Below are 13,810 nucleotides of genomic sequence, written 5' to 3'. Positions count from 1 at the left end.
TGTGTTTGTGCACACATTTTGAGAGTGTATGGCCTGGTTTGAGGTTTGCGCAACGGTTTGATCGGTATTTTGGTCGGGATCGAAATTTTTTGCGCAAACATAGTTTTTGCACAAATTGTTTCAAGTGTATGGGGGGCGCTTAAATGTGTAATCCAGGGCTGTATGTGGATAATATTTCTAAACTTAAATTACTGCAATTATTGTACTTATGTTTTATACATTAATAATTATTGTAAATAGATAATTCCGACTTTTTTTTAAATCATAAATATTTCATTAGTGAGGTGAGGCCTTAAAAAATACGGCCTTTGGCGTATAGACTTTTTTTCGGTTCAATAATAAGGTAGCGCCGGTTATTAGCTAGGCTGCCACTGCGGATGAAGTCTAGTCACGCCTACTCAAAATTCAAAACCCACAAAAGTGTAACCCGGTTTTAAACCCAAAACCCGCAAAAATTTGTACCCGGTTTTTAAAATGAAACCCGAAACCCGCAAAAAATTGTACCCGGTTTTTAACACGAAACCAGAAACCCGTAAAAAATTTTACCCGGTTTTTAACACGAAAAACGAAACCCGCAAAATATTGTACCCGGTTTTTAACACGAAACCCGAAACCCGAAATATTTTAACCCGTTTTGACTCCCTGCTTTAAGTACACTCAAAAGTTAAAAAATCTAAATCTAAATTAATTAATAATTGCCGAAAGGGAAAAAATGTGAGTGATCGCATGCTTTTTAAACTACTCTGTATATATAGCCACAAAGCAGAGAAGTGTACTTAAGTACCGTACCTATTCAATATAGAGTTTACCTATGTTAAAACTTTAAAAGTACCTACCCAAAATGACCCTGGACAGATTATCTATGATATGGCCTTTGGACATACCTGAAGTTTTCCCGAGAATAATTTTTATGATTTTTTAAAATATCAACTTTTATAAAATAAAACTTATCAATTTGAAGAGTAATTACTAATAACTTTAAAAAAATAAGTATATACCCATTTTAGTATACAGGTTTAGGTGGCTTGATGGAACCAGGTTTAATGAGCTCACATGATACATTTTCAGTAATAAAAAATGTTTTACTATACGGCCTATATGGCCTATATGGCCTATAGGTAGCGCAAGAGTCAATAAATTAAATATATAAAAGTGGGTAAGTGGATGTCGCTCTGCTGTACAGTAGGTTACAAGTGGGTCACTGAAATGGATGGTGTTAAATTTGAATTCAATGATATAATATCATTGTATAAGAAAAACGATTCTGAGCGAAAACGGTCAGTCAGCCTATGATATTACTAAGTATACTAATTGATGATATTATTGTGAATAAAGTATTAAGAAATTTATACCTATATTTACCTATTTATGCGGAATCTTGTTTTAAATTTTCAATCCTTAGCTATAAAGTTGAACATTTTATAAATTTTTAACTACAAAATAATTATTAAATTTTAAATTTGATAAATGTTGTCAAAATTCGAACTTGATATGCTTATAAAAAAAAATTGTATCAGTCAAAATATTTTCAAAATGTTATGGTGTACAGAAAATGAAAATATAAACATTCAGTTAAATTTCCATGTTTCTACAGTTATTCATTTTTGAATAACAGTAAAATAACAAAACCGCTATATGAGAATAATCGAGTGAATATATCCATGTAATGGATGGTATTAATTTTGAATTCAATGATATTATATCATTGTTTATACGAAAAACGATTCTAAAACGAAAAACGAAAAATTTTATCAAGTATAGAAAATTATAAAATAAACATGATGTAAATTTCAAGTGTCTACGGTAATTCGTTTTTGAATTACAACATAATAAAAAAATCGCTACATTACAATTTACGGAATCGAGTATGACTTAGATAGTGGCTATTATTTAAGGGGAACAATTTAGGCAATTTATATTCTTGTCGTCGTCACCAGTAATCTTTGTGTTAGTCGAAAATAATTTTTAGTGTGAGTGCGGTTCTTATGTGTAAAATATAAAATTAGAATTTCGAAGAAATTTTAACTCTATAACAATATGTTTAATATCGCTCGGCTGTGGGGAACAAGACGACTATGTTCCATTTCCATAGCACACATACGCGCATGCAAAAGTCAACGAAAACACACTCAACAAATATTTTTGTACACACGCAACAATGAATAATGCCAATAAGCTGGCGAAAAATTAATATACTTCTAGTAATCCGATTAATTTTAATTTTAAAAAATTTAATTTTGAAAAATTATTTGAATTCGTTATAGCCTCTTTTGTTAGATTTGTAAGAAACAGATTTTGGACATTTTAAATAGTTTATACGTATTACTGTTCAAAATGAATTAAATTAATTTCTCAAAATTAACTTGCACTTTAAAGTGCTAAGAAGACAAAAAAGATGAAATTTTTTTTCTTGTATAACATAGAAAAAGGCTATCGAATTCAAATTAGTATTCAAAATTAAAATTGGACTGCTAGAAGACAGAAATATGTTTATTTTTCACCAGCTAATAAGTCTAAGTGCATGACCAATTCATTGCTTCACTCAGAATCTTATATTTTACAGTTATATTTATTTATTTAATTTATCAGGTCTTCCTGTTACACCATGTATAGTATAGTATAGAATTAAGTATAGAAATATTATATCATTATTGCCATAACGTCTTATTGCAAGCTATAATTACTCCATCTATGTAGAATGAATTAGCGGAATTCTGAATAAATGTTAAGGATTTTTAACTAGTAATTTGGATAATTATTAACTAATGAACAAATTAACATAAGTATCATTACCTATAAATAATATTATAATAAACATTTAGATTTCATACGGGGTACTCATATTTATAAACTATTATAAATCCTTATTTGTTCCTTCTAAAACTTTATTTTTTTGACACGACACGAACGAGTACCAAAGATGAGACGAAAGAAAATGATAGTTAAGTGGCGAAGGAAAGGGTGACGTGGGGGTGAATACAATCAAGTTAGAGTTAGATAAGAAAAAAAAATCCCGATTGAAAAGCAATACGAAAAACGCTAATATAACTTTATTTTATTTTATTATTATAGAAATATTCAAATATACCTTATTCCATTGTATTAGAATTTCGTATTAATTCAAAAAAGGTATACTGATCCTAACAACTAAAAAGTAAATTGTTATTCTTTTACAGATTAGAAAGTTACATAGTAATTATTTAAATCTTTTAATTGTATTAATTACATGTTTACATAATATACAGATGGCTTAATTTCACATGTGCAATAACTTGCAATTTTAGCAAAGATGTGTTGAAACCTTATATTTTTTGTAAACTACAATAAATCGTTTAATCATGTTATAATTTACAAAAATATAATATGCATTATTTCAAGTATATAGGTATACGGTATACTGATCCTCCATGGCGTTTCTCGTGAGAAAATAATGACAGTGGATTTACCCTATCTTAACTCCGTTAAATTTAAACTACACAGTACACAGTTCACATAGGTAATTTTGCACATTTATTTGGATGGTTTTGACCAAAAATAAAATAGAGGTGTAAAATGATATCCAATCATAATAGATAATTAATAAGTAATAAATATTTTATTTTCTGTATGTAACCAATAACCACGCAGTAGAAAAAAACAAAATATTCGTTTTTCATGATACAACTAATTTCTGTGTGAACCCCTTTTTAAAATGCAAAATTTAAAAAATGGCTTTGGAATACATCCTTAAGTATAGTCGTATTGGATGTATTAGATGAAAACTTTTCTCTATAAATCACATTTTATATGATAAGAATATAAGTAAGAACAAAATATATCTATAAATATATATACACTGTAGGTACCTACAGATGTCAGATAGGTACTATTACTTCAAACTTATATTCTTACTAAAAAGTTACTTATTACTTATTAGGTACTTTAGTACTTAAGAGTAGTTATAATATCCAAATGGTTATAATATATTTATTTACATTATTTTTATTAGGACGTAGGTACAACTAAAAAACAAAATGAAATTGGGAAATTTTATTAAAATGGTTAATAAAATGCATATTTGTTAAACTTTTAGTATTCGATTCTAATATGCGATTGCTTGATATTATGTATTATGTATTTATGTAAACCTATCAGTATAATATTATATGCCTATAGAGGGTGCCTAGATACCAAATTGAGATACCAAATTGATTCAAAAATCGCCGTAAAGTATATATTTTTAGTAACTGTTAAGTAACTACAAAATTCAAGTGAGTTAGACTCACGCCCTCACACACACGTTAATTTAGAGACTATAATACTGGGACTCATGTACCATTATATTAAAATTAAATTAATCATATTGCGTACCTACTTACCTAATTGTTATTATAAAACTGTGAACCGTGATATGCTGATGCATATTGCATTGTATATAAAGCTGTGAGTCTGTGACATCAATGTTGGTTTTGTACTAAATGTATGTTATATAAATATTAAATTAGAGCGGTTCATCATAATTATGTTATCTTATAGTGTTCACTGTTCATACTAACGAAAAATAATCGTATGTGTAATATATTATTATTAGTTTATTCGATGTTTACGGTGACGAATGACGACACAGAAGTATAGAGTTGTTTGATACGACACACAGCTGCCAGGTCCTATACAAACATGAAATAATGGGACTTGGTTCTAATTTTGCAAGTTTAGGATTTAGACTCAGGGATGGACTGGACAGACTTCGGCATAGTGGTAATATTTTGATGTCAGCCCAGAAAATATAAAAATAGCACTCGTCCTGCTCACAATAATTCTTATGCTATAATCACAGTCACTTTAATTATTTATAGAACCAACATATTTTATCAACCACTTTCAAAACATCTCATTTCCTGTAAGTATACAATATTTATACCTTACTTCATTTTGATGAGTTTTGAAACTGAACTTTTGGTGCTGGAAATTGTACAGAACTATAAAAATTAAAAAGGGAATCAAGAAATACAGTAATTAGGTTTTAAAGTACCTAATTAGTAGTCGACATAGTTCTACACATTTTACTTACAATAGTATAATACATAATTCTTCACAAGAAACCACTCACTTTTCTATGTTCCATCACATCTCACCTCGTATGGTAACAATATCACTCCATTCACAGAATGCTTCGCCATTATAATACATTTATTTTATTTTTTAGTTGCCTTATTTTAAATTTTAATATCATTTAAATAATGCAGTATTCTCCTTCGTGTATTTGTGATTGTATTCCATTTTATACACAGTTTCACTAATTATAACTGTATATAAATTGTACATTTTGTAAAATGCCACATATAGTATCAGATAAATAAATAAATATAAAATTAAGTAAAAAAATAAACCAATGATTAAACTGTATATTTTACATATTTTTTAACTTAATATTACCGTACATATTTAATTTATAGTATGTATATATGTATTATGTAATATGTAGGTACTGCCCCCCAAAATCTAAATAGCAAGAGGAGGTCTACTGTATATTTGCCCACTTGCCCACAGGTCCTGCGCTCCAGTCTATCCCTGCTCAGTGGTCAGACAGATCTGTATAAATGTAATTTTAAATAGCTGAGACGTTCGGTATTGTTTATTATATAAACAAGTTTAATGTTTAATCCGCATGTAATTGTGTTCTATTATATTTATTAATTTACACGTGTATAGTGCAATAGTATACACTTAGGTACGTCAACATTATTTCAGTTGAACAAAAAAATGTTGGTAATTATAGGTACCTATGGTGCCATTTTTATTTTTATCTATGATATCATTATAGGTAAATAATATACTATACATATTATAGGCATAATATTATTGTAACTTGCATTTGTTTTTTTTAGTTAAAATCGATAAATGTTTTCATTAAAACTATGATTTTTGGAATTTCTAAGTTAACTTACAGTGAAGAGACCATTATTTCAATATTTTTTACGGAATTGATATGGGTTTGACGATCACATGACTATTTACGATTTATTTTGTGTTATAAGTAATATATATACTGAACAGCAAAATATACGTCGATTTCAAATTATGATATGACGTGTCTCTCAGAGGTTAGAGGCTCACGAAGATAATGAACGAAAAACTGAACATTTCAATTGCTGCGACATGATCATGAGTGCCTGCCGACCGTTAGTAATACAACATACTATTGGATAGGTAGATATAATGTAAATTATTAAGATACTTAAGTATAATATAATTTTATCAAGGTATTTATTAAATTGAATTTTGTCTGTTGCGGGTATAAAAATAGCTACCTCGCTTCTATTCTTCCACACGACGTATATAATAATACATGTTTTATAGATATCAGACATACCTGTAAACATAATCCCAATTTTCTCTTTACCGTTTTGAATGATATACAATTTAACAATTTATTATTATTATTAAGTACGTAACTATACCAGCTATATGAAATGACGTACCTATGTCACAAATATACATTAATACAAAATACAAAAACATATTTTATCGAACCTAAGGTACTTACTTAATCGAACTAAATCTATTTGAAAACCATGAATTTACATAATTTATGTATCCACGGAAAGGACGTTTCCATTCAGCACAAATACGCATCGGCAGATTTTGGTCTTTTATACATATAATAATATGAAACAACGTGATTACGATAAAACGTTTAACGTTCTCGGAAACACACTCCTGTCAGGATCCCGAAAATCCTAAATCGCTTCTGACATTAGCAGCTGAAAGGAAGGTATAAACATCCCTTTTTGTTGAGTATAATATAAACTACAAGTCAAGTTCATTTTCCGTGTTCGCTTATAATTGAATCATCTTGTATTCTTGTCAAGTTGTCAAAAGAGAACTTGTGGATACGGCGAAACATTCGGCAAGTAGGTACACTAAAGCTTTTACTAACTTATATAAATGCTCTGAAACGTGGAATAACACGAGAATATGTTTCTTTGGAAAATTACAGTTAATTTTTATAAGTAAAAATATGTAATAGGTATGAATTTATTTCTGTTTTTTTTTTCGATCATGAGTTATTCAGCTTCGACAACTAGGCAGAGGATATTAATTATTATTATCTACATACAATATACATATACTGAATATATATTTTTATATACTTTTATTATTATATTATCATATTATATGTAATATTGTAATTATATTATTACTTTTTGTATTTTCTTTATTTTCAGGCTATAAGTTGCTTAAAACGTGCTATATATTTTCACATAATTGGATCACCCTATATACAATTAGGGCATTGTCTATCAATACACAGCAGACGTCCAGACGTAGGTATATAATCATAATTTCAGGTGAACCCCAGCCAATTTAAACCCAAAGCAACCTGGAACGTTTATGCTTGTTGGATATAAGTCAATCAAAACTCAAAAGAAATAGTAATATTTATTATTTATTGCACAATATTATAATTGCTACATTGTTTTAGGCTTTATTTCAAATTATTAAAAAAATTATCATAATATTATATCATTAACTACCTACTTATATTATATTACTGTATTTATACTCAGTGCCGCAACTACCATATAGGTGGCAGGTGCAGGCGATCGTACACGCACAGCCTGATGGTATATGAACCTCAAATTACCGTGGCCTCAGATTTTATCATTCGTTTTTAAAAATAATGATAAGAATCTATAATTGTTAGAAATTTTAGGAAAACTGTGTTTTTCAAATATAAATAGTTCCGAATAATTCCAGTAACATAATATTATTATTAAATAATAAATATTATGGGTTGGTTGGTTAGAGTATAAAATATTAAGCAGTTCAACAAAAATCAATTTTTACCTTAGTTCATAGCGGAATACCGACCGAGGGAAACCACCCTTACCACAAGACAAATTTATTGCAAACATCATTTTACACAATTAAGCGTAAGTAACTATATATATTATGTCTTATGCTCGCATCAGAGCTTTTACATAACCAAAAATTGCACAATCCACGTTGCCTTGAACGGCTGCAGGCCATTAGTGTAATATGATGTAGGATGTATAGGTATGCGATTAAAACACTGTTTGGCATGTCGGCAGGTCACATCACAGGCACGTCTGAGACTCTGTTGATACTGAACAGTGAACGTCGATCTCAAACAATGTTGCGCCGTCTTCAAAAGCGACCGTCGGAGTGTACGATAAGTCACAGACCGCTTACCATACCGCAGCACGAACGACGGTTGTTCTACCGTACATCTAAATTTACAAGATCATCATGTGCTAAATAATTTTCTGTAAAAAAGGAAATTCTAATTTGCAAAAAAGAAGTTTATATAGCCACCGGATACTGTAGTAGTACACTCTAGTAGTACAAAAAATATCAGGAATTTGAATATATGGTCTCCAGGTATACTTGAAAATTATAAAAATTAGAATTTGAATAAAATATGTATTTTTAAAGGAAAAAATTTGGTGAGTATTTTTTCACCAAAATGTCAAATAAATTGTGTATTTTATTATGGGGCCCCTTAAAAAAACTGACCCATGGGTCTTTGGTGTGCCAGGCTGACACTGCTTCCGACCATTAGTATAATATAATGTAGGATGTAGGTTGCAATAAAAACGCTGTTTGGCATGTCGGCAGGTCACGTCACAGGCACGTCTGACTCTGTCGGTACTGAAGAGTGAACGTCGATCTCAAACAATGCTGCGCCGTCTTTAAAAGCGTCCGCCGAAGTGTACGATAAGTCACGGACCGCTTACTTTACTGCAGCACGAACGACGGGTTTTCTACCGTACACTCTTAGTACTATATGAGTTTCCGTAAAGTATTTCGTATTACATAAATCATGTACATGTATAAAATATATTGATAATCGGCGTGAGTCTTGCCAACCTATATATATATATATATGTATATATATATTATATTATCACGTAATTGATCCTAAACTATCGCCAAAAGTATGTTTTTTTTTAAAAAAAAACTATTATTTTTATAGTTTATTAAGTAACACATTTACAAAATCATCCTATCCTTATGTTTATGATTTTTTTCCTTGGATTATAGGTATCCCTATTACCTACATCCAATATAGGAATAAGAAGAAAATTGAAGTATAATATAGGAAACGTAGTGCATAGGTGGAATTTTGCGAGGGGTCAGTTTACCCAACAAATATATGAGGGCTCTAGTTTCCAAGTGTACATTCTCCATGTTCACTAAATTTTCAGAAAACTAAAAAAACCAACAATAAATGTCAAAGGAGATTGTACGTTTTGAAAATAAATGCAATTTTCAAGCTTAAAATACACTGGAGATTGACCATTTTGCTCGAAAATAGTGATTTATTCGAATTCAACGCTGATACAACGATATCTATCTCAGTTTTCACGAAACATGGAGAATGTACACTTTGAAACTAGTCTTCATATATATACGTAGGTATACTAAGATATGCATAACTACCATCGACTGTTAACAACTGTAAACGGCCTTACAGACGTCCCGGTACGATTTAATCTGTAAACAATACTTACGTATAGGTGACCGACGTGCATGTTAGATAGTGTGTTAACTTTACGCACCGCCATCGACAAATTCCCGGGAAACGTTTCGTCAGACCGGAAGTGTCAAGACTCTCAAATTTACGTATTCGAGACTCGTCTGGCCGAGATGCCGTCACACTGCACAACATTTTGCGCACTCACCAACGAAGACTAGACAATGCTTTTGTTCGAAAACCGTCGAGCTTTTCTAAACCATAATACTGATAAATTAATGTAGCGGTTTCCACTCGTGAATTACATAAACCTTAATAAAGACTGCGTTCACCGGGATCGTGGTATAATATACGCCCGCCTAGGATTTCGACCGTGCTAAGTATATATGCAAGACTGGAAAAGTTAATGATTTTTTTTAACTCAGTTAAGTTAAGTTAATATACACCAATAACAAAAAGTTAAAAGTTAATTTAACTATAGGTTAACTCTGTTAAGTTAAAAGTTAATATACAATTTTTGTTAACTTTTCATTAAGTTAAAAAAAAAGTAAATTTGTTTATACAACGCTACAGTACTTCATTTTTTTCCAACCCAAAACTAAATTATAGACAATAGTGTTTAAACTTTATACAGTATTTCAATATTAGTTAGATTCGAATGATATACATTTTTTACTTAAAACAATTCACGGTAAATATTTTTTGACATGAAAACGAAATAGACTGAAATAGTGAAATATAATAAAATAAATTAACTTAACTTACTTGTTGAAATGAAAAATTAACTCGTTAATTTCACGTTAATTAAAGAAGAAATTTAGTAAGTTAACAATTAAGTTAATGAAAAGCCGAAACTAACGGAGGATGAATTATTTTTCCGACAAAATACGGGTTCCGACAAATACTTTCCGATGCATTATTTTTCCAACAAAATACAGTTCCGATAAAATACGGAATAATAATATATATAATATATATAATATGAAGTATGCAGCATACAGTACACAGTAATAGCAGTGTACCCAATACTACCCATCAAGGTAAGGCAGATCTTAATGATGAGAAAATAAACTCCATTTATAAGAATTGAATAACAATTGTATACTATATTCATATTTATGATTATAAAAATAATAAATCTAAGTACCATACCTGAACATACAAAAAAATGTCTGCCAGGACGATCGCCGATCCCACGACTTTAATAGATAATATATTATACTATAGTATGCATTTGTACAATATTATGAGGGTGAATTTTGAAAACGTTCGATTTAGAATTTGGAAAAGTGAATCTGCGGAAGATAATATTTAAATTGAAAAAAAATTAATTATGAATTAAAATATGTTTAGTATGAAATGTGTAGGAAGTACCTAATTAAAGTAATTTATACTTGTAAAGTTGTGCTTACTTATAAATAAAGGGTGGATGAATAAAAGTTGCAGAGTAGGATAGAAATTTGTTTTGTGACATATAAAAAACGAAATCAAAATTCTTATATTGCATATATTTGCATATTTTGATCCATTTTTCCGTCAAAGCATATTTAAATTTTGTTACTGCATAATAATGCATATTTGGTATCTTAAGGTTTTACTTTATATTTTACATTGAATTATTGTATATTTCAATTACTATTTTAGAAATGTTATCTTTAACGATAAATGTTATCGATTGGAAGTACCTAATGGGCAATAGCTAATAGTACTCTGAATTACCGTGACAGTTAATCGTTGTCCGTAGACAAAATCTAATTTTAAACTGTTGGCCACTCCAATTGAAAATCTTGAAAAATCGGGTATGCCTTTATTGGATGCAATTAATATAGTAAAAAATGTAGAACATAGTCTTAAAAGTAATCAAAAAGATAAGGGTTTTGATATACTGTGTACGATTTAAAACATTTTAAATGGTGAAGATAACACTATCAAGACAGAAGAAAACTTATAACACAGATAGACGACGTTCTATGCACTTTGAAAATATTTTTAAAACAATGATTATTCAGTGTATTGCACATTTAAGTAAGTAAAACGAAATACATTTTACATTAATAAAAAAAATTAATAATAATTTAATTTTTCAGATTAAACCTACATAAATTTGTATTGAAATTATTCGTCCATTTTATTATTATTTTAAATTTTTTAACTGTTTTAACAAACATTATTTACTATTTCATAACAGATTATATGTTTTTGAGCATATTTTTACATTTTTTAGGAATATATTAATATTTTTGCGCATATTTTGTATATTTTTTTAGGCATTTAATGACGTTTTATCAAGCATATTTTAAAGCATATTTCAAAATTTTTTACAGCATATATTATAGTTTTTTCGAGCATGAACATCCGCCCTTTACTCATAACATAATTGTTCAAATATATTATATACATATCATACATTATATTGTGTGCAATATAGGTACATAGATACATTTAATCGATGCTTATAAGTTATATGTCATTTAAAAAATGTAAATAGGTTCGGAAATAAGATAACAATATTGTACCTCAACCAAATTGTGAGTGACTATCGAGTTTAACGGTAAGTACCTATCGAGTATTGACTATATTATTAGGTACCTACCTATATAATGTAAAATATTTTTTTTGAGTTCGTAACAAAAGTATAATGCTAAATATATATTATATTCATTGAATAAATGTCATTGAATTTCTAAATAGGTATACAATTGTTATAATCTGAATGTTGTTGTAATAGAATTTGATGACCATTTGATAGTATTACAATATACTATCAAGGATACAAGCAAATGGAGGAAACACTAATTATTATTATTAAAAAAAGTTATTCTATGATCTAACACCAACAGTACCTATTGCAATCTCGTTTCAAATCTTTGTTTCAGATAATTCGTATCCACTGTATTGCAAAATCGTAGAAACAATATAGGTACCTTATAGTTCACTCCCTTGAATACTTAATAGCATATTGGTATGGTATTCTAAAAATTAACTAATTTTACGAATTACATAATAAATGAACAATAGAACTGTTAATATACAATCACACGAATATATGATTAGATTAATTACTATAGGAAAGATTATACCTACAGAACCATATAAATATTTAATGTTTGCATGAATAATTACAATTTTTTTTAGAATATTACTCTTGATAATAGGTACTTTATTTGGAGTTCAGAACAATAATATTAACCATTAATATTATAATAAATGTAGTGTTAAATAAATTATTACTGCCTAATAAAATAGTATAATAAATTATGTAATAATTTATGTAACCTTGTTAAAATAGATTTTTCATTCAATGTTTTGAATATTATTTTTTTATTTAGCAATGTAGGCAATTTATATATTTTCAGTTTTCACCTACTACATTATCATTATTAAACGAGTATTTTAATGTTTAATATATTTTTTTAACATTATAACTAAAACAAGAAACAGTTAAGTTACATATTCTATTAGAATAAATTAGCAAATCATAAAAATTAAGTTATAATTAGTTAATTTTACTCCTGTTAACTATAATAAGTGGTATGGAATAAATTATAATATATTAAGATACAGTACCTACACAGGTTTATACTTTAGTAGAGATAATTCGTTAAATTAATAGATGAATATAGATAAATATTTAAAACTTAAGACACTGCAAAATGATTTATTTATTAACTATATAAATTAATAATGTAAATTGTATACTCTATAATAAGTATATGATATATAATATATATAGCCATGAAGGTATTAAATAGATTGGCCCAAAATGATCGATTTAATAGTATTAATATTGAATATATAAATTCTATCAAATAAATGTTAATAATTATACTTACCTAATCAAAATATGGATTTCTTTTAAAAACTTAAATCAAATAACACTAATAAAAAAATAAAATTGCGTAGTTGTTAAAGCCTCGTAATAATAATTAAACAATAAACTATTGGTCGAAAAAATTTCAGAATAATAAATTATTGTACTTAAAAACTAGAGATATTTTAATTAGTATGACTAATACTAAATTGTATGTTGTCTTATTATTACCTCAGAATTGTTAACTCTTAATTAGGCTCTAAATTATATACATATAAAATATTAATTATGCGATGGTATAATATGATAAAAAAATGAAATAATATTTTACTTTTATTTTTATTGATCCATATAACTGTTATATTATAACTGTTATATTATAACATCAACACTATGTTCAGCAGTCTAAAATCGTATTTACAACGTTCGCTTAGCTTAAATTAAGTTTATAGTTTAGTTTACTTAAGAAGTTGATAATATTCAAGTTTGATTGAAGATTCAGTATGATTTCCTACTTG

The sequence above is a fragment of the Acyrthosiphon pisum genome, chromosome A1 (genome assembly GCF_005508785.2).
Source record: "Acyrthosiphon pisum isolate AL4f chromosome A1, pea_aphid_22Mar2018_4r6ur, whole genome shotgun sequence".
Classification (NCBI taxonomy): domain Eukaryota; kingdom Metazoa; phylum Arthropoda; class Insecta; order Hemiptera; family Aphididae; genus Acyrthosiphon; species Acyrthosiphon pisum.
This window is presented reverse-complemented; position numbering follows the sequence as displayed.